The following is a 10,197-nucleotide window of genomic DNA, read 5'->3' on the forward strand; positions in this document are numbered from 1 at the left end:
CAGACTGGAGCGACGCTGGAAAAGAATGCAGAGGACTTTAGGTGAGTATGAGACATGGGACATTGGAGTTACATTTAAAGCACCACTCTGGCAATGCAATAAAAAAAACGCTGGAGTGGTGCTTTAATAAAGTTGGCTGCCCTCTCCTGCACCTCCTCTGTTACCTATGTATTGGTACATATTGTACACGGCAAATTGTACACGGTTTCAACAGGGAACCTCCGCCATGTTTGGCTGAAGGGACCGTGTTCTTTTCTTTGAATGCCTCTTTTTTTTGTCCTGTAAATTCTATGTTGATGCCTTTGCCCATAAAGCTCTACTTTTGTCTCATCTGACCAGAGAACATTCTTCCAAAACGTTTTAGGCTTTTTCAGGTAAGTTTTGGCAAACTCCAGCCTGGCTTTTTTATGTCTCGGGGTAAGAAGTGGGGTCTTCCTGGGTCTCCTACTATACAGTCCCTTTTCATTCAGACGCCGTCGGATAGTACGGGTTGACACTGTTGTACCCTCAGACTGCAGGGCAGCTTGAACTTGTTTGGATGTTAGTCGAGTTTCTTTATCCAACATTCGCACAATCTTGCGTTGAAATCTCTTGTCAATTTTTCTTTTCCGTCCACATCTAGGGAGGTTAGCCACAGTGCCATGGGCTTTACACTTCTTGATGACACTGCGCACGATAGACACAGAAACATTCAGGTCTTTGGAGATGGACTTGTAGCCTTGAGATTGCTCATGCTTCCTCACAATTTGGTTTCTCAAGTCCTCAGACAGTTCTTTGGTCTTCTTTCTTTTCTCCATGCTCAATGTGGTACACACAAGGACACAGGACAGAGGTTGAGTCAACTTTAATCCATGTCAACTGGCTGCAAGTGTGATTTAGTTATTGCCAACACCTGTTAGGTGCCACAGGTAAGTTACAGGTGCTGTTAATTACACTAATTAGAGAAGCATCACATGATTTTTAGAACAGTGCCAATGCTCTTGTCCACCCCCTTTTTTTTATGTTTCGTGTGGAATAATATCCAATTTGGCTTTAGGACAATTCTTTTTGTGTTTTTTCATTTATGACAAATTAAATTAAGATAATAATACCAAATAATTTGTGTTTGCAATCACTTTCAGGAAGAAAATTAGTATTATAGTGATATAGTGATAGTGAGTGGCTGCTCACTATCCCCAGTCCCACACGCCCGGTGCCTCGGGGTGATCCTCGACTCTGCCCTCTCTTTCAAGCCACATATCCAAGCCCTTGCCTCCTCCTGTCGTCTCAAACTCAAAAATATTTCCCGGATCCGTGCTTTCCTTGACTGCAACACTGCAAAAACGCTAGTGCATGCCCTTATCATCTCCCGCCTCGACTACTGCAACCTCCTACTCTCTGGACTCCCCTCTAGCACTCTGGCACCACTCCAATCCATCCTACACTCTGCTGCCCGACTAATCCACCTGTCCCCCCGCTATTCCCCAGCCTCTCCCCTGTGTCAAGCCCTTCACTGGCTTCCTATCGCCCAGAGACTCCAGTTCAAAACCCTCACACTGACATACAAAGCCATCCACAACCTGTCTCCTCCATACATCTGTGACATGGTCTCCCGGTACCTACCTACACGCGACCTCCGATCCTCCCAAGACCTCCTTCTCTACTCCCCTCTCATCTCTTCTTCCCATAACCGCATCCAAGACTTTTCCCGTGCTTCCCCCATACTCTGGAACTCTCTACCCCAACACATCAGACTTGCGCCTACCATAGAAACCTTCAAAAAGAACCTGAAGACTCATCTCTTCCGACAAGCCTACAGCCTGCAGTGATCCTCAACCTACTGAACAGCCGCACAGCCAGCTCTTCCCTCTCCTAGTGTATCCTCACCCACCCCCTGCAGACTGTGAGCCCTCGCGGGCAGGGTCCTCCCTCCTTATGTACTCGTGTGCCTTGTTATCTGCTCATGTTTAATGTATTTGTCTATATTTGCCCCGTATTCACATGTAAAGCGCCATGGAATAAATGGCGCTATAAAAATGTATAATAATAATAATAATAATAATAATATTATCTGACAGAAATGCAGGGATGTCAATACTTTTGGCCATGACTGTATGGTCATTCATAAGAGGTGTGATAGATTGATTCACTCGGCTGCTTTCAGAGGTAGACACAGGAACGCTTCTTGGGTTAAGCTTTTGTCGTTTTATTAAAACATGGCATAAACCGTTGCAAGATTTAACAAAAGTAGAGTCCATGTGCCTACAGGATTCACCCATTCAGGATACAGTAAGGCTGTGTGCGCACGTTCAGGATTTTTTGCATTTTTTTCGCGGTTTTTCGCTATAAAACGCGATAAAACCACAAAAAAAGCATACATTAAACATCCTATTTTTAGAATGCAATCCGCAATTTCGTGCACATGTTGCATCTTTTTCTGCGGCGGAATGACATTCTGGAAAAAAAACGCATGTTCATTCTTTGTGCGGAATTGCGGGGATTCCGCACACATAGGAATGCATCGATCAGCTTACTTTCCGCATGTGGCTATGCCCACCATGCGGGAAGTAAGCGGATCATGTGCGGATGGTACCCAGGGTGGAGGAGAGGAGACTCAACTCCAGGCCCTGGGAACCATGTATCTGTAAAAAAAAAAAATTAAAATAAAAAATCGTGATATTCTCACCTTACTGTCTGTCTGGATCGTAAATTCTTAGCTGAAGTCTGGTGGGACCAGGATCAGATGTTTACACGGAGCCCGCTCCAGCTACTGTAACGTCTTCTCTGTGTCAGCAGTACATTCGGCCATCATTTATTTGGTACATTTAAGAAGATCCATCAGTGGTGCGGAAATTATCGTGAAATTTGGGATAAACCACCCACAATTCCAAGAAATGCCCTCACCTGCTTCTTGGAAAGCAGTTGTGGCCACTTCTGAATTGCCTCAACCTCATTTATCTATGGCTTGATTTAGTCTCTCCTGGCAATATAGTCTAAGTACTTCCCTATGGCACATTTTCTCAGATTTATGGTAAAGCCTGCTTTTCTCAGAGCATCCAGAATCGCCTGTACCTTTGGTAAATGACTACTCCAGTCAGGGCTGAAGGTAGCTGAGGCCCCCTGCAATCAAAGGACATTCTGGTGTATTGAAAACACCCATCAGGTGTCAAGAAAGCTGTCTTCTCCATGGCACTCTTTCACATGGTCAGTAGCCTTTAGTCTAGTCGAGGGGTGTGATGTACCTCACGGGTCCAAGTCTCTCAATGAGTTCATCAACACGGGGCATCAGATTCGCATTAAAACTGGACATCTCATTCAGACTGCGGTAGTTGTTACAAAACTGCAATTCCCCGTTGGGCTTCAGTACAAGGACAATAATACTTGACCATTCACTTTTTTACACCTCTATCATGCCAAGGTCTAGCATTCTCTTCACTTCATTTGATATTACCTCACAACATGCTTTGGGAATTCTATAGGGCTTAAGGTTCACCCTTACATGCAGCTCTGTCAAAACGCCATGCTCCATCACCTGTGAATGCTTTGGCAACTCCGAGAACAGGTAACGGTTCTGCTGCAGCAGTTTGCGACACTGTTGCTTCAGGGTCGGTGATAGTCTCTGCAGTTGTGACATCCTCCACTTTGGCTTCAGGACGGGCTCCCAGGCAAGGAGCTTCAAGCGACTACCGATCTCAACACGACTTGAGCAAGTTCACGTGGTATTCTTGATGCGGCTCTTTGTCCTGGCTGGTGTACTGTTATGATCTGGTAATTCAGTACCACAATGGACATAGAAGTCAGAGCACATACAGTGACCTGACAATAACCCAAAAACATAGAACGAGCTCTGAGACGTGGGAACTCTGCTGACCGCAATCCCTAATCCTCTCCAAACACACTAGAGGCAGCCGTGGATTGCGCCTAACGCTCCCTATGCAACTCGGCACAGCCTGAGAAACTAGCTAGCCTGAAGACAGAAAATAAGCCTACCTTGCCTCAGAGAAATACCCCAAAGGAAAAGGCAGCCCCCACATATAATGACTGTGAGTTAAGATGAAAAGACAAACGTAGAGATGAAATAGATTTAGCAAAGTGAGGCCCGACTTTCTGAACAGAGCGAGGATAGGAAAGGTAACTTTGCGGTCAACACAAAACCCTACAAACAACCACGCAAAGGGGGCAAAAAGACCCTCCGTACCGAACTAACGGCACGGAGGTACACCCTCTGCGTCCCAAAGCTTCCAGCAAGCAAGAAAAACAAAAAGCAAGCTGGACAGAAAAAAACAGCAAACAAATAGCAAAAGCGGAACTTAGCTATGCAGAGCAGCAGGCCACAGGAACGATCCAGGAGGAAACAGGTCCAATACTAGAACATTGACTGGAGGCCAGGATCAAAGCACTAGGTGGAGTTAAATAGAGCAGCAGCTAACGACTTCACCACATCACCTGAGGAAGGAAACTCAGAAGCCGCAGTACCACTCTCCTCAACCAACGGAAGCTCACAGAGAGAATCAGCCGAAGTACCACTTGTGACCACAGGAGGGAGCTCTGCCACAGAATTCACAACAGTACCCCCCCCTTGAGGAGGGGTCACCGAACCCTCACCAGAGCCCCCAGGACGACCAGGATGAGCCATATGAAAGGCACGAACAAGATCGGGAGCATGGACATCAGAGGCAAAGACCCAGGAATTATCTTCCTGAGCATAACCCTTCCACTTGACCAGATACTGGAGTTTCCGTCTTGAAACACGAGAATCCAAAATCTTCTCCACAATATACTCCAACTCCCCCTCCACCAAAACCGGGGCAGGAGGATCAACAGATGGAACCATAGGTGCCACGTATCTCCACAACAATGACCTATGGAATACGTTATGAATGGAAAAAGAATCTGGAAGGATTAAGAACCTCAGAAATCCTATACGGACCAATGAAACGAGGTTTAAACTTAGGAGAGGAAACCTTCATAGGAGTATGACGAGAAGATAACCAAACCAAATCCCCAACACGAAGTCGGGGACCCACACAGCGTCTGCGATTAGCGAAACGTTGAGCCTTCTCCTGGGACAAGGTCAAATTGTCCACTACATGAGTACAAATCTGCTGCAACCTGTCCACCACAGTATCCACACCAGGACAGTCCGAAGACTCAACCTGCCCTGAAGAGAAACGAGGATGGAACCCAGAGTTGCAGAAAAACGGCGAAACCAAGGTAGCCGAGCTGGCCCGATCATTAAGGGCGAACTAAGCCAAAGGCAAAAAGGACACCCAGTCATCCTGATCAGCAGAAACAAAGCATCTCAGATATGTTTCCAAGGTCTGATTGGTTCGTTCGGTCTGGCCATTAGTCTGAGGATGGAAAGCCGAGGAAAAAGACAAGTCAATGCCCATCCTAGCACAAAAGGCTCGCCAAAACCTCGAAACAAACTGGGAACCTCTGTCAGAAACGATATTCTCTGGAATGCCATGTAAACGAACCACATGCTGGAAGAACAATGGCACCAAATCAGAGGAGGAAGGTAATTTAGACAAGGGTACCAAATGGACCATCTTAGAGAAGCGATCACAAACCACCCAAATGACTGACATTTTTTGAGAGACGGGAAGATCTGAAATAAAATCCATAGAGATATGTGTCCAAGGCCTCTTCGGGAGCGGCAAGGGCAAAAGCAACCCACTGGCACGAGAACAGCAGGGCTTAGCCCGAGCACAAATCCCACAGGACTGCACAAAAGAACGCACATCCCGCGACAGAGATGGCCACCAAAAGGATCTAGCCACTAACTCTCTGGTACCAAAGATTCCAGGATGACCAGCCAACACCGAACAATGAACCTCAGAGATAACTTTATTCGTCCACCTATCAGGGACAAACAGTTTCTCCGCTGGGCAACGATCAGGTTTATTAGCCTGAAATTTTTTGCAGCACCCGCCGCAAATCAGGGGAGATGGCAGACACAATTACTCCCTCTTTGAGAATACCCGCCGGCTCAGATAAACCCGGAGAGTCGGGCACAAAACTCCTAGACAGAGCATCCGCCTTCACATTTTTAGAGCCTGGAAGGTACGAAATTACAAAATCAAAACGGGCAAAAAACAGCGACCAACGAGCCTGTCTAGGATTCAACCGCTTGGCAGACTCGAGATAAGTCAAGTTCTTATGATCAGTCAAGACCACCACGCGATGCTTAGCTCCTTCAAGCCAATGACGCCACTCCTCGAATGCCCACTTCATGGCCAGCAACTCTCGATTGCCAACATCATAATTTCTCTCAGCAGGCGAAAACTTCCTGGAAAAGAAGGAGCATGGTTTCATCACCGAGCAATCAGAACTTCTCTGCGACAAAACAGCCCCTGCTCCAATCTCAGAAGCATCAACCTCGACCTGGAATGGGAGCAAAACATCTGGTTGACACAACACAGGGGCAGAAGAAAAACGACGCTTCAACTCTTGAAAAGCTTCCACAGCAGCAGAAGACCAATTGACCACATCAGCACCCTTCTTGGTCAAATCAGTCAATGGTTTAGCAATACTAGAAAAATTGCAGATGAAGCGACGATAAAAATTAGCAAAGCCCAGGAACTTTTGCAGACTTTTCAGAGATGTCGGCTGAGTCTAATCATGGATGGCTTGGACCTTAACAGGGTCCATCTCGATAGTAGAAGGGGAAAAGATGAACCCCAAAAATGAAACCTTCTGAACACCAAAGAGACACCTTGATCCCTTCACAAACAAAGAATTAGCACGCAGGACCTGAAACACCGTTCTGACCTGCTTCACATGAGACTCCCAATCATCCGAGAAGATCAAAATGTCATCCAAGTACACAATCAGGAATTTATCCAGGTACTCTCGGAAGATGTCATGCATAAAGGACTGAAACACTGATGGAGCATTGGCAAGTCCGAATGGCATTACTAGATACTCAAAATGGCCCTCGGGCGTATTAAATGCAGTTTTCCATTCATCGCCTCGCTTAATACGCACAAGATTATACGCACCACGAAGATCTATCTTGGTGAACCAACTAGCCCCCTTAATCCGAGTAAACAAATCAGATAACAACGGCAAGGGGTACTGAAATTTAACCGTGATCTTATTTAGAAGGCGGTAATCTATACAAGGTCTCAGCGAACCATCCTTCTTGGCCACAAAAAAGAACCCTGCTCCTAATGGCGATGATGACGGGCGAATATGCCCCTTCTCCAAGGACTCCTTCACGTAACTCCGCATAGCGGCGTGCTTAGGCACAGATAAATTAAACAGTCGACCCTTTGGGAATTTACTACCAGGAATCAAATCGATAGCACAATCACAATCCCTATGTGGAGGTAGGGTATCGGACTTGGGCTCATCAAATACATCCCGGTAATCAGACAAGAACTCTGGAACCTCAGAAGGGGTGGATGACGAAATAGACAGAAATGGGACATCACCATGTACCCCCTGACAACCCCAGCTGGACACAGACATGGATTTCCAATCTAATACTGGATTATGGACTTGTAGCCATGGCAACCCCAACACGACCACATCATGCAGATTATGCAACACCAGAAAGCGAATAACCTCCTGATGTGCAGGAGCCATGCACATGGTCAGCTGGGTCCAGTACTGAGGCTTATTCTTGGCCAAAGGCGTAGCATCAATTCCTCTCAATGGAATAGGACACTGCAAGGGCTCCAAGAAAAATCCACAACGCCTAGCATACTCCAAGTCCATCAAATTCAGGGCAGCGCCTGAATCCACAAATGCCATGACATAATAAGATGACATAGAGCAGATCAAGGTAACGGACAAAATAAATTTTGACTGTACTGTACCAATGGTGGCAGACCTAGCGAACCGCTTAGTGCGCTTAGGACAATCAGAGATAACATAAGTGGAATCACCACAGTAGAAACACAGCCCATTCAGATGTCTGTGTTCTTGCCGTTCAACTCTGGTCAAAGTCCTATCGCACTGCATAGGCTCAGGTTTATGCTCAGATAATACCGCCAAATGGTGCACAGATTTACGCTCACGCAAGCGTCGACCGATCTGAATGGCCAAAGACATAGACTCATGCAGACCAGCAGGCATAGGAAATCCCACCATGACATCTTTAAGGGCTTCAGAGAGACCCTTCCTGAAAATAGCTGCGAGCGCACCTTCATTCCATTGAGTGAGTACGGACCACTTTCTAAATTTCTGACAATATACCTCTATCTCATCCTGACCCTGACACAGAGCCAGCAAATTTTTCTCTGCCTGATCCACTGAATTAGGTTCATTGTACAGCAATCCGAGCGCCAGGAAAAACGCATCGATATTACTTAATGTAGGATCTCCTGACGCAAGAGAAAATGCCCAGTCCTGAGGGTCGCCACGTAAAAAAGAAATAATGATCCTAACTTGTTGAACTGGGTCACCAGAGGAGCGAGGTTTCAAAGCCAGAAATAGTTTACAATTATTTTTGAAACTCAGAAATTTAGTTCTATCTCCAAAAAACAAATCAGGAATAGGAATTCTTGGTTCTAACATAGAATTCTGAACCACAAAGTCTTGAATATTTTGTACTCTTGCCGTGAGCTGATCCACACATGAAGACAGACCTTTAATGTCCATCGCTACACCTGTGTCCTGAACCACCCAAATGTCTAGGGGGAAAAAAAGGCAAAACACAGTGCAGAGAAAAAAAAATGGTCTCAGAACTTCTTTTTTCCCTCTATTGAGAATCATTAGTACTTTGGGCCTCCAGTACTGTTATGATCTGGTAATTCAGTACCACAATGGACATAGAAGTCAGAGCACATACAGTGACCTGACAATAACCCAAAAACATAGAACGAGCTCTGAGACGTGGGAACTCTGCTGACCGCAATCCCTAATCCTCTCCAACCACACTAGAGGCAGCCGTGGATTGCGCCTAACGCTCCCTATGCAACTCGGCACAGCCTGAGAAACTAGCTAGCCTGAAGACAGAAAATAAGCCTACCTTGCCTCAGAGAAATACCCCAAAGGAAAAGGCAGCCCCCACATATAATGACTGTGAGTTAACATGAAAAGACAAACGTAGAGATGAAATAGATTTAGCAAAGTGAGGCCCGACTTTCTGAACAGAGCGAGGATAGGAAAGGTAACTTTGCGGTCAACACAAAACCCTACAAACAACCACGCAAAGGGGGCAAAAAGACCCTCCGTACCGAACTAACGGCACGGAGGTACACCCTCTGCGTCCCAGAGCTTCCAGCAAGCAAGAAAAACAAAAAGCAAGCTGGTCAGAAAAAAACAGCAAACAAATAGCAAAAGCGGAACTTAGCTATGCAGAGCAGCAGGCCACAGGAACGATCCAGGAGGAAACAGGTCCAATACTAGAACATTGACTGGAGGCCAGGATCAAAGCACTAGGTGGAGTTAAATAGAGCAGCAGCTAACGACTTCACCACATCACCTGAGGAAGGAAACTCAGAAGCCGCAGTACCACTCTCCTCCACCAACGGAAGCTCACAGAGAGAATCAGCCGAAGTACCACTTGTGACCACAGGAGGGAGCTCTGCCACAGAATTCACAACAGTGAACCTTGTAATTATCCTTGCCCAGTTCTTCCACCACCTAGTATGGGCCTTGCCACTTGGCTAGGAACTAGTTGCTATCAACCATGGGGATACGCAACAGCATGTGTTCCCAAGGCTGGAACTGCCTCAGTTTTGCTGATCAATTGTACACCCTTGCCTGTGCCTTTTGTGCCTGGAAAAGATGTGCCTTCATGATAGGCATCACTTTTGCCATCCTCTCCTGCAACTGGATGACATGCTCTATGATGCTCTGGAGTGGCGTGACCTCAGCTTCCCAGGTTTCCTTAGTGATGTCTTCGAGCCCTTGCGGATGTCAACCATACAGCAGCTCGAACAGAGAGAAGCCAGGGGAGGTTTGAGTAACTGCTGATAGAGAAAAGCAGAAACGGAAGCAGATAGTCCCAGTCTTGACAATCCTTTTCAAGGACCTTCTTGAGCATGGCCTTTAAGGTCTTGTTGAAACACTCTACTAGGACATCTGACTGTGGATGATAGACTGAGGTTTGCAGCTGGGTAATCTGGAGAACCTTACACAACTCCTTTATCACCTAGCTCATGAAGGAAGTTCCCTGGTCCATCAGGGTCTCCTTTGGCAGGCCCGTCCTATCAAAAATATGGACATGTTCCCTGGCTATACTTTTGGTAGAGGAGTTCCTTA

Source organism: Ranitomeya imitator, chromosome 10, assembly GCF_032444005.1.
Source record: "Ranitomeya imitator isolate aRanImi1 chromosome 10, aRanImi1.pri, whole genome shotgun sequence".
Classification (NCBI taxonomy): Eukaryota; Metazoa; Chordata; class Amphibia; order Anura; family Dendrobatidae; genus Ranitomeya; species Ranitomeya imitator.